At 38.7% G+C, this 17,256-nt stretch overlaps 1 pseudogene; it reads right to left on the reverse strand.

Moving 5' to 3' along the window:
• Window positions 1-9,706: 9,706 nt before the first annotated feature.
• LOC104899263 (uncharacterized) lies at window positions 9,707-16,920 on the reverse strand (annotated as a pseudogene).
• Between the last annotated feature and the right edge of the window lie 336 nt (window positions 16,921-17,256).

The raw sequence follows: 17,256 nt of genomic DNA on the forward strand, positions 1-17,256 counted from the left end.
GAAAGGCTGTACTCATTAATAGCTCACTACCAAATGCTTCCTGGACCTTTTTCCAGAAATTCGACAGGAATCGAGAGTCTCGATCTGATATATACTTGTGGGTACTCCATGCAATCGAATGACATTTTTCACATAAGCCTTGGCTAAGGCTTCCATACTCCACGTATCTTCATAGGTATGAACCTTGCTGTCTTGGTTAGTCTATCCACTATCACCCAAATGGTATTATTGCCTCCCCGACTCCTAGGTAAGGCGACAACGAAGTCCATGGATATCGAGTCCCATTTCCATGTCGGAATGTCTAAGGGTTGAATCTTTCCCTGAGGTCTCTTGTGTTCACTTTTGACTTTCTGGCATGTTAGGCATTTGGAAACAAACTCAGCTACTGCTCTCTTCATACCAGGCCACCAAAACATCTTCTTGAGGTCCTTATACAACTTATCTCCCCCTGGGTGGACGAATACGTCGTGTTATGACCCTCGCTCATTATCTTTTGTTTCAGCTCTTCACACTTTTGTGGCACGCACCACCTACCCTTATATCGTATGCTTCCATCCTCATGGATCGCAAACCCCTCTGCTTTGCCCTCCTTAAGCTTTGCCTTGACTCGCTCAAGTTTCACATCCCCAGGTTGACTCCTCTATCTCGTCTAGGAAGTTAGGTTCGATGGTTAGGGCACTCAGCAATCTTTCTACCTCCCCTTCATGAACAACCTCTATCTGAAGTCTTCCTCACAAAGTTTGTCGGCAACGACTAATGTATTCAGGCTATGGCTAGACTTGCGACTTAACGCATCAGCAACAACGTTGGCTTTACCCTCATGGTATTGGATGTCTAAGTCATAGTCCTTGATGAGCTCTAACCATCTGCGCTGTCTCATGTTGAGGTCTTTCTGGGTGAAGATATACTTAAGGCTTTTGTGATCGGTGAAGATACGGCAGGTTACCCCATAGAGGTAGTGTCTCCAGATTTTGAGTGCAAATACTATGGCGGCCAATTCTAGGTCATGTGTTGGGTAATTGACTTCATATGGCTTCAACTGTCGGGACGCATAAGCTATAACTTCCCGTTTTGCATCAGAACACAACCCAACCCATTTTTGGATGCATCACTATACACATCATATCCTTCGTTCCCGTTAGGCAAGGTTAGGACAGGGGCTGAGGTTAACCTTTCTTTGAGCGTTTGGAAGGCCTTCTCACTGTCCTCATTCCAGGTAAACCTACAATCCTTCTTCATCAGGTTTGTCATAGGTTTTGCTATTTTGGAGAAGTCTTTCACAAATCTCCTATAGTAACCGGCTAAACCCAAGAAACTTCTATATCCGTGACATTCTTTGGGTAGGCCATTCACTCACGGCTTTGATCTTCGCAGGATCTACTGATACACCCTCCTTAGAGATAAAATGACCCAAAAATGACACCTTTTCCAACCAAAATTCACATTTCGAAAACTTTGCATAAGTTGGTTGTCCCTAAGTGTCTGAAAATGACTCTCAAATGATCCTCATGTTCCTCCTTGTTCTTAGAATAGATCAGGATATCGTCTATGAATACCACGACGAATTTGTCGAGGTAGGGTCGGAAAATTCTATTCATAAGGTCCATGAAAACTGCAGGTGCATTGGTTAACCCAAAAGGCATAACCGTAAACTCGTAGTGGCCATATCTGGTTCGAAAGGCAGTCTTAGGTATATCATGATCAACAATCCTCAACTGATGGTAACCAGACCTTAAGTCGATTTTGGAGAACATCCCCGCACCCTGAAGTTGGTCGAACAAATCATCAATCCTAGGTAATGGGTACTTGTTTTTCACAGTGACATTGTTCAACTCCCGGTAGTCTATACATAACCTCAAGCTACCATCCTTCTTTTTCACAAATAAGACGGGTGCTCCCCATGGCGACATGCTAGGTCTAATATACCCTTTGTCTAGTAGTTCCTCTAACTGGTTTTTCAACTCATTCATTTCTGCCGGAGCCATCCGATATGTGGCTTTTGAAATGGGTCCAGTCCCAGGTACTAGGTCAACGGTGAACTCTACATCTCTCCTTGGAGGCATACCAGGTATTTCCTCAGGAAAGACATCCTGGAATCTCGGACTATGGGCACATCTTCAGGTCTAACGGATCATCCTCAACTCTTCTCACTGAACACATAAATAGGGGCCAACCCTTGTCTACGTAGTTCTTAAGTTGTAACGCATTGATACTTTAATCCGGTTCTCGAGGTATTCTCCTATATGACACTCTTTTCCCGAAGGGTCCTTAGTTCCACTTTCTGCGCATCGCAATCTATCTTAGCCATGTACTTCCCAAGCCAATCCATCCCCAGAATGATATCTAGGTTCGATAAGTTAAACTCTATCAGATCAGAGGGAAAGTATCCCTCACCTATCTTTAATGGCACTTTTAGAATCTTTTAGAACAGTTAACAGTCTCCCCAGATGGAATGACTATAGGCATATAAATCGACTCAGACTCGACCAATGCTAAATTTCTAACAGTTGCATGGGCAATAAATGACAAGGATGCTCCAGAATCAAATAATACTTTAACAGGAGTGGAGTTGATAGAAAATGTACCCGTGACAACATCTCTACGAGCCTCTTCTTCTCTAGCCGTCATCATGTACAGCTTCCCTTTGCCCTTATCTTGGGAACTAGTTGCATTGTTCCCATTAGAGACTTGGTTGCTGATATTGGTCGCGGGCTTGGAATAGTTAGAATTCCCGTTGTAATTACTTCCCCCGTTTCCATTCCCGTTTCCATTCCCGTTTCGGGGCTTGTCCCCATAATTCCCCTTCTTTTGGCCATTGGGGTTTAGCTTGTTTCTTCGAATAGCATTCATAGGCTCTATGTCCCATCTTCCCACATTCTCGACATTCAACCTTGTTACCCTCGCAATCCTTACCAGGATGGTTGTTAGGGCACTTTCTACACCAGTATACACGCTCAGGTCTGCGGTTATTGGTGTTGTTATTGCGGTTGTTGTTGTTGGATTAGGGTTATTATTGGGCCCTTACCAAAATTCTCTGAGGGTTTTGATGTTCTGGTTCCCTTGTGCTTTTTCTCAAACTTCTGGCCCTCAGGGTTTGGGTTATCCTTACGTTTCTCGCCAAGCTTACCCCTTCCTCCCTCTTCCTGATAGCATAAAGGTGGGCAGCTTTGCCAAACACATGGTCCAGAGAGGTGAATGTATCTCCCCCCAGTCTACCCTGCAGGTCAAGGGTAAGTCCCAATTCAAAACGTGAGGCTTTAGCCTCTCAGTAGGGGCAATCTCCGGGGCAAACCTCATTAGTTCAATGAATTTTCGTAATACTCTCCACAGACATGTCCCTTGCTCCACATCATAAACTCCTGGGCTTTTTGTTTCTTAAGATATGGAGGGTAGTACTTGTCTCTTAGGGCCTTTTTGAAAGTCTCCCACCCGAAACCAGGCTTGACTCAGAAGGTTGTCCTTAGCTGGGTCCACCAGAAATGGGCATCCCCCTGCAGATAGTAGCTAGCTAAGGGCATGGTTTTCTCATCAGGGCAGGATATGGTGAAGAAAAGTTTATCAAATTCCCCAACCCAGTTCTCCAACTCTTCAGGTCCCCCTTTTCCATTTAGTACAGGTGGGTTCCTACGGGCCACTTTTTCAGATAGTCCCCATCCCGGTTGTGACCTTGGGCTAAGTTGGCAGTAATTTGTACCAGGTCACGTATCGATTGCTCGATATTGAGAGAGGTTTCAGGGGTTCCTCCCGATCGAACCATTCTGCGCTGAAATTAACATAGTAGCTATTTCAGTGACTTACACATAATTTTTGTTTTAACTTATTCAACGAATACACATTTAACATATAAACATATATTGCGAACACTTTTAAGTCTGTACTGACTTGCATTACAATCATCCAAAATAAGATGCCACAATTAACAATAAGAGATAACACTATGTACTATTATTGAAATGGTAATATAATGTTTGTAAAGAATACATATAATATATATATACATATATATATATATATATATATATATATATATATATATATATATATATATATATATATATATATATATATATATATATTATATAAATCAAGTAATGCTACTCCCTAATCGGCATGTAAGCCTTATTAATACTGAAATAAACAGATGAATAAAACGACCAAAATAGAACAAAAGTCCTAATCCTACATATATGATCAAAAGAACTATGGACTAAGGTGGCGAGTTTCATCCTCTGATCCAGAATCCTCTATCCCCCCATCAAGGTCAATCTCTTCTGCATCAGGCTCGTCGTCCTCAAAGAGTATATCCTCTAGTATGGGTCCTTGGTCTTCCTCGGGGTCTTCTTCCTCGATGGAATCCTCCTCCTCAATGGGATCCTCTTTCTGAACAGGATTCTCTTCCTCAACAGGATCTTCATTCTCAGCGGGGTCTTCTTACTCAAATGGTATATCCTCTAGTGGGGGTGGCTCATCATCATCATCCCCCCCATCTAACCCTGGTGCAGGCTGAACCCCGTCCAACACTATAATGAAGGTCCTATTGTTTCACTCATCGTCCGAGACATAAGTGATTGTCCTAAGATTTTGAAAGTCATCGGCTATTAACTTATCCTCAAATGGTTGGTATCGTGGCCTCTTTGCCACAGGTGTTGATGGTGGTTCAGGTATGACCCCTGGGTTCTCAGAATTCCCATCTACGGTCCTATTGCCCGAACTTTTCCCTTCAGATGAAGTAGAAGGGTTTTGACCCCTGGTTTCACGAACCCTCCACCCATTCTCGCAGTATTTAAGGTCAGTGAGGAAGTGTTTTTCAGAGGGAAGGTTCTGGTATCCGTAGGTATGCTTATTCCTATTGAAATACCCCTCTGTAGTCCACATATCTCCATACCTACGATGAACAAATCTATATGGCTCTATGTCTGGAACATAACGAAGCATGAAGTGTATCCTAGAGCCCTCAGATCGTAACCACTGCTCCCCTTGCATAACTCTATAATCCATAGCAGACTTCATCTTAAAGAACCAAACATCCCAGTCCTCCCCTACTTGTTTCATCAAATAGTCCTTACAACCTATGTCGTGAACCATCTGCGAAAATAAAAACAAAATAGAATAGTCTAAGTTTTTGTATATGCTAGGGTTCAAAACATATGTTATAGGAATACATGTTTAAGAGGTAAAATGCTCATTTTAACTTTGAAATCCACAAGTGAGATCAAGCTCATTTCAATCAATAAAATAGTTTTATACTAAAATAAGTTTTGAGTCTAACATCAATTTAGACCTATCTTTGTACACTCTCTTAATCTAGTCACATTTGAAGATTTCAAGAATCTTTCACCATTTCAATTACACAGAGAGCACATATAAGTTCAAGATACGAACAAAATTGCAATGATATCACTCCTATGACTTAATGCACTTGACATGATCTATATGCTCCTATCCCATACTACCCGTTTTGAAATCGTTTTGAAATCGTTTTGAAAACGTCTTTGAAAATAGGAGCTTCTGGCTCTGAATCCAGTTTTGTAACACCCCCAAAATCCATACACGTCTAATGCTACGTCGCATCGACTTTGGGAGTGTTACCGCCGCGATGGAACGCAAGGCATAATTAGAAATACAGTAACTCAAATTCATTGCCTCAAAACCAAATTGCAGCGGAATAGAAAAATGTAAATACAACTCGGGAATCATAGATGACCCCTCTTTATTCAAACTCAAACCAATTAACAATGTTCTATAAAATTCAGTAATCCTCAAACCAAAAGTTTAACTTCAAACTACAGACTAGCCCCCTTATGTTTGATACCATGCAGCAGCACCAGCTCACCTAGTCTGCTCCCCATTGAAGTGTCAATGGTTCATCACAGGTCAACAAACACATAATAACACACAGAGTCAGCTATGCTGAGTACGTAATGAACCATTGAAACTATATGAACATAAATGATGCACACCTTACAGACTGCTATATGAAACTACAATATCTCACATTCTTTAATCTTTCATTATTTGGCATCGAACGGGCACCGTCATCTTACTAGAATCATACGGGCTACTGAATCCTTAATAGACCACTTGGTCTATTAGATGAAATGCAAATACGGTTTTGTTCCGTCTCACACCCATCACCTTAGTATGCATACCCCCAAGATCGAACGGAACCTTCCGCCTACTTGAGTTATCAAAATATAAGGACACTACTGTCGTCACAGTAGGCCTGCGTAGGAGTGTAGGACAAGTCCCACACTCCCCCCATTGTTCTATACTTGTAGGGAATCCAACTACAAGTATTGCCGTAATCTTCTTTCACTACTAACTAATCTTTTTATAACTTCAAAGAGTCATTTACATGCTCTCTTAATTACCAAACTCAATCTTATCTCTGGTAACACTCTCGTTACTCTATAGATCAGATTAATAATGCTAATGTTACAATACGATAGAACTTCGCATTTCAATGCAACATATTTCAATGCATCATATTGATTTCACGTTATAAATGTCTAACCAAACAATCACAATCAAATGTTCCCTATCATGGTACTAGGTTCCGAAAACGTGAACTGCAACCTAATCATGATACTAAGCTTGAAAGTAAACTGGTACGCGTACGTACCTTGTAGCGGAGAATTTTCGCTGACTTAATAGAACGAGCCGCTTATGAAATTGGGACCTTAACCGTTAAAACAACGCTTTAGTGTTACGTCCTTGATAACACTAACAACTACTACGTACTAAGACCATAACGATCTAACGATTCGAATTAAACGATAGTTAAAACCTTATTCCAGAACTTTCGTTATAATTCTAACCTAGTGGATTTAACGTCTTTTAGAAGTCAGAGTTAGTGAGTAACTAAGTTAGTTAGTAACATTAGTCCACTATTTTACCAATCCAAAAGGGTCATAAGTCCAACCTGTCTTATGTCCAGAAGTTAAGTCATATGTCCAAAAGTAAGTCATATGTCCAAAAGATAAGTTCCATGTCCAAAAGGTAAGTTCCATGTCCAAAAAGGTAAGTCATATGTCCCAAAGTCAGGTTCCATGAAACAGGTCACTCATAAAACGATAATAACTTTATCTAATAATAGAACACACTTATCCTACTTTCAACTTATTCCAATTACAAACCTAACCAGAATTTTAACTTAAAAACAGAATAATAACTTAACTAGTTAAACAATCTAATAATTTACTAACAACTTTAATTACTAATTATTAATTACAAACCTTACGTAATTACGAAAACTGTAAATATAAATAATAAAACTGATATAATATTTTAGGTACATAATAGGGTATACCACTAAAGTTGCCGACGATAAACACCGACGACGAATTCCGACGACCCTTGCTGCCACGCACGCTTGCGCTACTGCTTCGCACGCCGCACCCGTCCGGTCTCCGTCGCCCACACACTCGCGCGACCCAGATCTGTCGCGTCACGGTTTCGCACAACACCCTCGACCTTTCCGCACCACTCGAACACCGCACAGCACTCGCACCACCTCAGATCTGCCGCGCAGCTACACTCGCACGACCCCGACTCTTCGCGCAACCTCACCGCAGCCTTGCGCACAACCCTCGAACACCGCGACCCTCGTCGCAGCACTCGAACCCCGAACAGCGCACACCCTCGCACACCTTTCGCACCAAAACCCTCGAACACCTTCGTCAGAATTCGCACCAAAAACTCTCGACAACTCGCACACAGCCCTCGTCTGAACTCGCACAACCACCGGCGACGAGAGGGAGGAGGCGAGAGGAAAGTCAGCGAGAGTTTGAGAGAGAATCCGAGAGAGAGATCTGAGAGAGGGAGAAAAATTCGAGAGAGAGAAGGAGAGAGAGAAGTCGGCTGAGGAGAGAGTGAGAAGAAAGGGTTTAGGGTTTTCTGAAATTCCCTCTCCTTTTCTTTTTATACTCCCCTTTTAACCCTAGGTTGAGTAAAAATCCGTTTGACCTTTAAAAAGCTCCGAAAGTTTCCCAAACCTACTCGTATTATCAATAACTTACTCCTATTATTTTGTAAATAAATTAAAATACCTTTTTATTAATTCTTTATATTTTCTTAATTAATACGAAATTACTACTAAAAATACGAAGTATTACATCTCCATTCAGAGGTATTCGACAAGGCAACCCCTTATCTCCCTACATTTTTATTTTGTGTGCGAAAATTCTTGCCCGTCTCCTATTCCAAGCTAGTGGTCCAGAGTTGAGATTAGTAGGGGTTACTTTGGGGCATTCTCGTGTAAATATCCCATTTCTAACATTTGCAGATGACACTATGATATTTGCAAAAGCAAGAGTTGCGAGTTTTCATGCTATAAAAGATATTCTTAACAAGTTCTGCTCCATGTCAGGACAACTTTTTAACTATCATAAGCCGGCTTTTCAATGTACTGATAATACTCCTTCAGAACTGTTGCAAGAATTCCAGTCCATTCTTTAGATGGACAACTCTTTATCCTTGGGAAATTATTTAGGTTGCCCAATTGTGAGTGGTAGAGTTTCTAATCCCACTTTTAGCTCGATCCAGGAGAAGGTGGTTAATCAATTAACCAAATGGAGGGCTAATTCACTTTCCCAAGCAGGTAGGACTATATTAATTCAGTCAAATCTGGCCACTAAGGCGAACTTTTAGATGCATAGCTTCTCTCTTCCACCTTCAATTCTGTCTTCTTTGGATAAATCTTATAGAAATTTCTTATGGAATAAGACTGCTAACTCTAAATCCCCTAACCTGATGGGTTGGGATAGAATTTGTCAACCTAAGATTTTTGATGGACTAGGTTTAAGAAAGACAAAAGTCGATAATCAAGCCCTATAATTAAAGCTCATCTGTAAGATCATTAGAAAGCCATACAATTTGTGGGTTAAACTAGTCCGACACAAATATCTAAAGCATGATAGCTTATTTTCGTATAAAGTTAAGGCCAATGTTTCTTGGCGTAAGTTAATGAATTTGAGAAATCCTTTTAAACAAGGACTTAGGTGGACAGTTGGAGATGGAGCTTCTATCTCTTTTTGGTATGATAATTGGGCAATTAATGTGCTGATATCTTATAAAAGCGAGCTTGTACAAGGAACAGAAGATTTGAAAGTTAGCCATTTTTTAGTGAATAATGGACAATGGAATCAAGAACTGCTTTCTCAAGTTGTCCTAGATTCAATTGTAGCTATTATAACTCAAATTTTTGTCCCAGCTAATTCGATGCCAGATAAGGTGTTTTGGGGTTTAACCGCAGATGGTGAGTATTCGGTTAAGTCTGGTGCTGTTTGTTGCAAAAGTATGGATTGAACCCTCCTGATAAAATCCCTTATTATTGGGTATGGCACATTGATATTCCTCCCAAAATAAAATTTTTTCTTTGGAGAATTTGTCAGAATAGGTTACCCACAAAGAAGAGATTAGAGAGTAGTCATGTTTATCTCCCGCTAGAATGTGTATTATGTAATTTTCAAGTAGAAATTGATCATCATCTTTTTCTAGATTACCCTTTGGGGCTTTGGCAAGGATGTGGTGGTCTTTATGTAATTTTCAAGTAGAAATATAGCATTAGGTACGTGGTCATATTTTTATTTCGAACAAAACTTATTAGATGAGAATGCTAGAAAGGCGAAATATATTTTCGACAACATTATTCAACTGATTATGCAACTAAGTATCTTACTGTACCAAAGCCTCCTTTCTCAAGATCAACGAGAATTTTCAAGTGATGGCATTAACAAACAACAATTAATACTTTATCAAACAGGTACAATCTTCAGGAGTTGTTATGAGCAAAGTAGAAGCTATCATACATCAGGCAGATTTCAAATGGGCATGAGATGAGCAACACTTTGCAACAAAGCTTTCTAACAGGACACAATGGCTAACGAACGGGAGGAAAGACGCGAGAGTAAGGCGAAACGATACTTCCTTGAACATACTTCTTAGGGTTATTCGGATCAGGACCCCAACTGATTTCGCTTATATTGGGGGTTTCGACATATGACAATGTAAATTCACCTACCTTCTCAAGCTTCCCTCTCTTGCCTGCCCTCAACACGAGATTGTTACGCTGGTAAGAAAATATGCCATTAGAGAGGTCGACAATGTCGCCTGGCTGGAAAATATCACATTCCCATCTCATCTGCCACAAGTGTTAAACAGCTCCTGTTTTGACCTTCCACGGTTATCTTGCCTTTGTCCAAGAGTATGAATCTAGTGTCTATGTTTTTTGATGCAGCTGGTACAATGTCCTTTAAGAAGATCATCACCACAGTATGTATTGTACCTGATACACCAACAATATGTTTTTACTCAAACAGCCATGTTCACATACTACCTAGAAGAAGTAACTATAGTAGACCTTCTCATCCCCCAATGATCGCTTTCAATCTCTCTCTCCTCTATTGCTAACTCTCTATTCTCTATACAATACACAATAATATCAAGTATCTACTCGGGCTATGATAAACCCGATTTCAGGATAGATGTATCACTATTCTATTCATAAGATGTCTTTTCACCTTTTTTTCTAAACTTATTTGAATTTATCAGATTTTATTGGAACTTATATGAAATCCTGAAACTTATCCTATAACTTATTAGGCCATAACTTATTTGATCTTATTAGGACTTATTGGAGCTTAACTGAACTTGTTTTCCTAAAACTCTAATTGGTAGTCGTATCTACCATCTATCTTCTCCTCCTGATATGATTACTAAACCAAGAAGTCTAATAATCAAGTATGAATATGAATCTTGCAAAAAAAACTCCAAGAATTTCGAACAACAAGGATAAAAGTCGAACAAGGATATGGATTTATTCAAGATCACTCCTGAAACTTGAATAAAACTCTAAACACTCTCAAAACCACTCCTGGAATTAAGATGTTTAACACTAAGAATTCAACACTCCTGAAGAATTATTATTGGTTTCAATTGTAAGCTTTGTAAACAAACAATCAAGAAGTTGTATAAACACACATAAAATCTCTAAGTATTATTGAAAGAAATCGATCCCTTTATATAGGGTACAACTTATGCTATTTCAGCTATGAAAACATAAAAGATTATACTAATCCTACTTGGAAACATAAATCTATCCTACTCCTAATTAGTAAAACACACGCCTAAAGATAACATGTACAAGCACATGTTTATCTTGTAAAACATTAAACATAGCAATCCTAACAGAACTAGGATTCTATGTAGCAAGCAAGGAGTAATCCTAACAGAACTAGGACTCCTCTTACTCCTTTCCACGCCTCCTTCTAAGTCCCATGTTACACACAAGCCAAGACTTGGTTCTTGTTCTTGATTTAAACCCTAAAGTGTCCATGTCAAGTCAATAGGCTCATGGTTAACTAATGCCTTTGCATCCATATCATTCTCCCCCTCCACAAAAGAATTTGCCGTCAAATTCTCATCATCATAGTAAGGAGATAGATCACCCACATTGAAAGTAGCACTTACATTTCATACTCATCTGGTAAATCAATTTTGTAAGCACTATCTCCAATGACTCCAACAACCTCAAATGGTCCATCAGCTCGAGGCATAAGCTTGTTCTTCCTTTTGCTAGGAAACCTCTTTTCCTAAATGTATCCATACAAGATCACCAACCTTGAACCTAGTTGTTTGCGCCCCTTTTGCCCTTGTCTTGTATTGAATGTTCATCTTTTCAATCCTTGCCTTTACTTGTTCACAAGTTTTGTTGAATGCTTCTAATATCTTCTTTGCATCCATATGTATCTCATGTTTAGGCATTGCAACAAAATCAATAGGAAGTAAAGGATTAATACCATACACTACCTCAAATGGTGAATGAGATGTAGTAGAAGAATGTGCTCTATTATAAGCAAATTCTGCATGAGCAAGCTTGATATCCCAATCCTTTTGAGTCTTACTCACCAATCCCTTAGCAAAGCTCCAAGTGCGATTTGTTACCTCAGTTTGCCATCTGTTTGAGGATGATGACTTGTACTAAAGAGTAACTTAGTACCTAGCATGCCCACAAACACTCCAAAAGTGACTTAGGAATTTAGAATCCCTATCAGATACAATCTCCTTGGTATTCCATGTAGTTTAATGATCTCTCTAAAGTATAAATCAGCTACATGTGAGGCATCATCAGTTTTATGCATAGGAACAAAGTGAGCCATCTTAGAGAAACGATCCACTACCACCATAATGGATCTTTCCCTCTTTGAGTTCGAGGCAACCCTACTATAAAATCCATGCTCACACTATCCCATGGTTGATGAGGAACTGGCAAAGGTGTATAGAGCCTTTATGGAAAGTACTCTTAGACTTTTGCAAGTAGCACAATGGTAACCACCAAGTGAACATCTTTACCATGTGTGGCCAATAGAAGTTTTCTTGTAAGTATCAAGAGTCTTTTTAACTCCAAAATGTCCAGCAACTCCTCCACTATGAACCTCCCTTACTAGAAGTCTTCTCACACCACACTTAGGCACACATAACTTGTTTCCTTTGAAAAGAAAACCTTCATGTAACACATAAGAACCATCTTGTCGAACCATTTTTCTTTGAAATCCACATCTTCTCATTGTATAACTCCTTTAAATGCTCGAACCCTAGGACTTGTGCATCCACAATAGTTAACAAATAGGAACGTCTAGACAAGGCATCTGCAACTATGTTTGTCTTACCTTCTTTATACCTTGAAGAAAATGTGAATGATTGAGAAACTCCACCCACTTAGCATGTCTATGATTGAGCTTTTGTTGTCCATGAATGTACTTTAATGCTTCATGATCAAATGAAGATGAAAGGTTTTGGTCTAAGATAATGTGACCAATGATCTAATGCACGAACAATGGCATAAAACTCTCTATCATAGTTAGAATAATTGAGTTTAGCTCCACTCAATTTCTCACTAAAGTATGAAATTGGCCTCTTCTCTTGCAATAGAATAGCTCCAATCCCTACTCCACTTGCATCACATTCCACCTCAAATAGTTTATGGAAATCAGGTAAAGCTAAAACAAGTGCACAACATAGTTTACCTTTTATATCTTCACATGCTTGTTGTGCTAAGGAAGTCCAAGTAAACTCTCCTTTCTTCAATAACTCTGTGATAGGTACCATGATAGAAGAAAAGTTTCGAATGAACCTCAATTAAACTACATGGAATCTTGATATGATAGATTCAAATGCTTGTTGTGCTCTGATACCACTTGATATGATTACTAAACTAAGAAGTCTAATAATCAAGTATGAAGTTGAATCTTGATGTTATAAACTTCAAGAAACTCGAACAAACACTCAAAGTACTCGAACAAGGATATGAATTTACTCAAGAACACTCCTAAACCTTGAATAAAGACTCTTAAACACTCTTAAACCACTCCTGGAATTAAGATGTTTAACACTAAGTATTCAACACTCCTGAAGAATAATTAATGGCTTTCAATTGTAAGCATACAAGCACACAATCAAGAAGATCGAAAATTAACTAAAACACTCTAAGTTTATTGAACGAAAATCAACTCCCTTATATAGGGTACAACTTATTCTACTTTAACTAGGAAAACATAAACTTATCCTACTCCTACTTTACTTTAGACTCCTAATTAGACTCCTAAAGATAACATGTACAAGTCACATGTGTATCTTTTTAACAACTTTAAAACATAAAACATAAAGATAAACATAACAATCCTAATAGAACTAGGATTCTATGTAGTAAGCTAGGAGTAATCCTAATAAGACTAGGACTTCTCTTCACTCCTTTCCACGCCATCCTCTAGGTTCCATGTTAGCACACAACCTAAGACTTGGTTCTTATTCTTGATTTGAAACCCTAAAGTTTTCATGGTCAAGTCAATATGCTCATGGTTAACAAGTGCCTTTGCATTCATATCACTTCTTCATGACACCATTAAATATCTAGAATCATATTATACTTTTTTACCTTCCACAATTAACCTTTTGATTTATCTTAACAACAACGAAAGAGCTAGTAGCTATATTATTAAGTTCTAGATAAATAGAATAAATCGATGAACATTCTTCATATAATACTTTCACCGATCTTCTGACAGTGACATCCTTCCATTATAAACAAGTTAAAGTCAGTGGCGGATCCAGGAATTGGACCACGTGGGTTCGGAATAATTTTAATATAAATTTCAAATTAAATTTTTTTATTTGGAGTTATAATTTTTTAAAGAACCGGAAAAAAGTTAAACTTTTAACAATTGAACTTAGCGGAGATCTCATTCTTTATTACATCATTATTGAAAAAAAATATGGTAATTAGTTTCTTTTAGTAAAAAAAGACTATCAATTTTTTAACAAAAATATGAAACTTTAACAACTAACTAGGACAAACATGATGTAGACAAAAAGATAATGAAAATTAACCAAATTCATTAGATTTTACTATATTTATATTTGGTAGGAGGGAGAGATTTATAAATAAAAAGAGAACTTAAAAAAAATAAAGGGAGGATAAAAAAATATAACATAAGCATAAAGAGAGGACAAAAAAAGGGAAAAGAAAATACAAAAAACATTTGCCAAGTTTCGAAACCGCGACCCATGCGCGGTAGAAACAAATAGCAGCAGTGCAAAACCATACTTTACCACTGAGCTACAATGCCTTACATTAATATAATTCGCTTTGATATATATATTACATCTTTTGTTTTGCCCAGTTTCGCTGTTTTTATACCGGATCCACGTGGGTTCAGTTGAACCCACTGAACCCACGCTGGATCCGCCACTGGTTAAAGTGCATCTCAGAAGCTAACCCTATGATCTCAACAATAACATTGTTTCTCATTTATATAACTATTCTAATTAATGTCATTTCAAGAATTACAAAACCAATTAGCAAGCATGAAAATTATAGTTTATATGGTATAATTAGGCCCCACTAAACATTTAGATAAATTAAACAAATTACTCTTTCTAACAGTACTACTTACTAATGGCCTTGGCATAGTCTGACTAACTATACCAAATATTTTACGTAGTCAGAATACCAATTTGTTATACTAGAATTCCTTGACAAAGCCATAATTTACAACTTATACTCAAACCATTGTTTCCTAACCATTATAATACTGAGACCAGGACATCTAAGTTGTCCTAAGCTCATTGAGTACATATTCAAACAAGTAATTGAACAGTATATCTATTATACTAACACACGGACTAATTTTACATCATGATATAATCATTCCCTTAACTTATTAACAATCTTTGAGATTACATGTAACAATAAGTAAATTCAAATTCAAGTTCAAGTACAGGTAGTTGAAGTTCTATACTAATCAAAGCAACTAAGTAATCTATCGATCACATTCTAACGTATAGTAATCTAAATAATAGCCTTTGAACAAGTCCACAATGGGACTCAAAACAGGGCTCCCTTTCAGAGGGGCCTGAAGTTGAAAAAAATATTAAATAAGCCCAAGGTCTAGCGTAAAGTAAGGCTTTAGTACTGTACATCCACTGCATGCGCATACCAGCAAAACTAATTCCTCAATTTTTATCTTTCCTTCTCAATTTCTCCTTACCCACTTGATCTTTCATCTTCATCTTCATTCTTCAGATCATCTTTCTCTCTCCTTACCCGAAATCCAGGCTATCCCTATCCAACCAAAAAACTCACTTCTTTCTCTCTCTTCTTACACGATGCTGCCAATTAAGCTAGTCAAGCATGCAAGCATTGCTACTGAAAATTGTTAATATAATAGATTGTTAATGCAATTTAATTTCTCCTTACTAGAATAGATTGATTACAAATGTTAGAAGTTGCTTGTTTCCTATTTACTCAATAGCCGAGTAGAATTTTTCTTCCAGAAATTAAATTGTTTTGGTGAATTTTTGGCTTTTGGTGTTATAGGGGAAGGGGAAATATGATGAGTACTGACTTATTGTGAAAAAATGGAAGAACTACTATCATAATGTGAAGTGATAGCAGGAGAAAGCGCAGCAAAATGTTACACTGCATTAGCCTTACAATTATGTCTAGGCATTTTTGTAGCCTAAGAGATGCCATACGACCCAAATAAAGGTTACTAGGAAAAAATTATCACCTGAGTTACCTAAAATTGGGAGTGGATTATCCCATTTAAGTTTATTTAAGTCTAGAAATAGCAATAGCAGAATGTCCCTCTAACATATTGGACTGATCCAAGGAGCTCATCGACAAGCATGGCGGCCCATTTGACGTCTCCCTGAGACAATTGTACGTGGCTTTGAATTTTTTTATATAGGGCCTCATTTTCAACTTTGACACAGGGCCTCCATATTGTTCGGACCGGGGCTGTCACTACAAAGATAATTTCTACCATCAATCAACCGCTTCTCCTTAACATATACTAATCCAACAAATAATTAGCAACTATAATTTCAAGATCATCAAATTCCAACATAAAACTAACATCTACAATTCAACATCCACTACCCAATTATTAATCTTCATTCAAAATTAGAAGAAACAACCAAATAGCAACAACAAAACAAACGACACCACCACCAACAACAACAACAACAAAAGAAGGTTACCAACACACCGAGGCGGCGACAAGCGCAAGTCGACAACATCAACAGCGAACAAGAACGGGTGAGAGAAAACAGAAGGCGACAGAACAACAAGCACAAACAACAGCAGCACGATGACCGAGTCCACCGGCGAACACCAGCAACAATTTCGGCAGCACCAACCGCAACATCCAGCGCCCGACGAGGAGAGGGAGAGAAAACGGGCACTCCACACACAACCTCAACGAGATGAAGGCAGCCGAGCAACGGCGCACACGAAAAAAACTCCGATGAGCTTTGGGCACCGGCGAGAAGCCTGGCAAACAGAGGAGAAACGCGTAGGGATGAGAGAGAAAACACGGGGGTTTGGGTTTTGGGGTTTCACGAGTTTCTTTAGGGTTTTTAAAGCATACACAATGGTTGCCTTATGGAATGTGGTTATCAATTATTTTATTACTTCCTCACTCTTCCACCTCATTCACACCCTACTCATCTCAATCTAGTGGTGTCAGAAACAGATCTGACCGCTGGGTCAACCTGATTCTGACCTGACTTGAACCTGGTTTGACCTGTGAGGGTCAGTCTCCAGACCTGACCGAAACCTGACCTGGATTACCCAGACCTGACCGGCACCCGACAAGATTATATCCTGACCTGTTCAGACAGACCTGCTCTCAAACCCGAACCCGACCGCTAATCAACGAATATTATTAAAATTCAATTTTTTTTTATATCTACAAA

Source organism: Beta vulgaris, chromosome 7 (genome assembly GCF_026745355.1).
Source record: "Beta vulgaris subsp. vulgaris cultivar EL10 chromosome 7, EL10.2, whole genome shotgun sequence".
Taxonomy (NCBI): domain Eukaryota; kingdom Viridiplantae; phylum Streptophyta; class Magnoliopsida; order Caryophyllales; family Amaranthaceae; genus Beta; species Beta vulgaris.